This window comes from Halyomorpha halys, unplaced genomic scaffold (assembly GCF_000696795.3).
Source record: "Halyomorpha halys isolate HHAL.00 unplaced genomic scaffold, Hhal_1.1 Scaffold859.1, whole genome shotgun sequence".
Taxonomy (NCBI): domain Eukaryota; kingdom Metazoa; phylum Arthropoda; class Insecta; order Hemiptera; family Pentatomidae; genus Halyomorpha; species Halyomorpha halys.
In genome coordinates, this window is record NW_027115553.1 from 278,525 (window position 1) to 280,523 (window position 1,999).

Genomic DNA, 1,999 nt, shown 5'->3' on the forward strand with positions numbered 1-1,999 from the left:
AGATCGCGGACTCATTAAGTGTTCAATTCTGCCAGGTCACGACAATACGAATTAGAACCTGGTTTGTACAATGTAACAGAAAAATATTAAAGTGAGTACCTATAGTGATGATGAGATATTCAACATCCTAATTTCGACCTAATTAAAAAGCGATTTATGGAACACCATAGTTTCGTCGGACCCGATTACATTATGTATACATATAGTTGGCCATTTGGTATCGATTTTGAATTGAAACTTTTACATAAATTTGGGTCTCCACAGGACTATATAACCCTGAATTGTTATAATTAGTACCTAATTAGAAAGCGAGTTATAGAACATCATTGTTTTGACGGACCCGATAACATTATATATTTACAGTTGGCTAATTAGTACTATTTAGTACTCAAATTTCAGAATAAGTACCCAAAAGGATTACGAGTATTAAGTGGATCATCTTGTGTTTATTGTTTCTTTATTTATTTTAAACTACTCATTATGTTTTTCCGTTTTGTATTTAATGCATATAAGTACTTAAATACCCTGCATGATATCTGATTAGCATAACTAAGTATTCTTTGGAAAAGAAGGTTGATGTTTAATAATATACGACTGTATGTAGCATACAAAAAAAGGGGTTCCGTGGTGTCTTGTTTTTTATTTAAATAGTTAGATAATTCTAAGAACAGTAGGTCGGTTCCCATAAGGAGTGAAGAAATCCCTCTTAGCGGACAATCTCAACAGGGTCAGAAAATTACAAATTTTATAATTTAGTCAACCTTTTCAGAAGCGGGTACAAATTTGTTTCACAATAGAACATTTAACTCCTCTTGACCGAATAAAATCCATTAAATTTGGTTGTACATTATTACAAAATAACGATTCCAGAATTAAATTTGAGTCTATTTTTTTAAATATAAAATTAAACCATTGCTTCACCAAATATGTCAATTTATATCAAATAAAAATTATCCATTATTTGTTTTATGGTTTTATAATCGCAAATTAATTCTTACATCAAATCAATGAAGAAACATAGGCTATTTAGATATTATACATATTTGGTATTAGGTAAAATAGATGAAAATGAAGAGAAGACACACCATTTGTTTTTCTTCCTTTATATCAATAGGCAGGTAATACGTTTATTCAAGGAATTCTCGGAACTGCCTCTTACAATAAGAGAATTGTCTTTTTAGTTGGGAAGACTTAATCCATTTGTAAATAATGTTACACACAACACATTTAGATTGTAACAATGGCACTTTTACCGAAGTTAAGAATGTTTACTTTTAAAAAAAAGGTTAAATGATAAACGCAAACAAAAATGATTCAGTTCATAAAATTTAGCGCCTAAATTTACGATCGTATAAGTGTTTGACATAATTAAAAACAAAATGAAATTTTAAGCTTATATGATGAAGATTACATTATTACTGGTTTTATATATATAAATAATTGACCGTATGCTACTAACTTTTTCACTGCTTTCAACGAAAACATGATCAGTAGATGGAGTAACTTATCATTTTCGAAAATTCGCGATTTTCTTTCTGAAATCAGCTCTAATAATACTGAAGGTTCTACTTTACTTTTCCTACCAATTCGCTTCATTTTTACAACTACTTCACCTCCCTTGACACACAAAATGACATATATTTCATTTATGTGAAACATGAAGGGTACGTTTCTCACTCTTTTTCCTTACCACCCCACTCCTGTAGTATAAGTTTCAAAACGAAATTCGAAAAGTGCCGGGCTGGCATGTCTCTAGCCCAGCAGAATTGAACACGTAATAACTCGCGATCATTTTGGCTACTAATTCTGAAACTTTAGTACTAAATAGTACTAATTCGTGTATAAGTTTCAATCAAAATTCGAAAAGTGCCGGGCTGGGATGTCTCTGGCCCAACAGAATTGAACGCGTAATAACTCGCGATCTTTTTGGATGCTAATTCTGAAATTTTAGTACTAATTCCTGTATAAGTTTCAACTCAAAATTCGAAAAGTGCCGGGC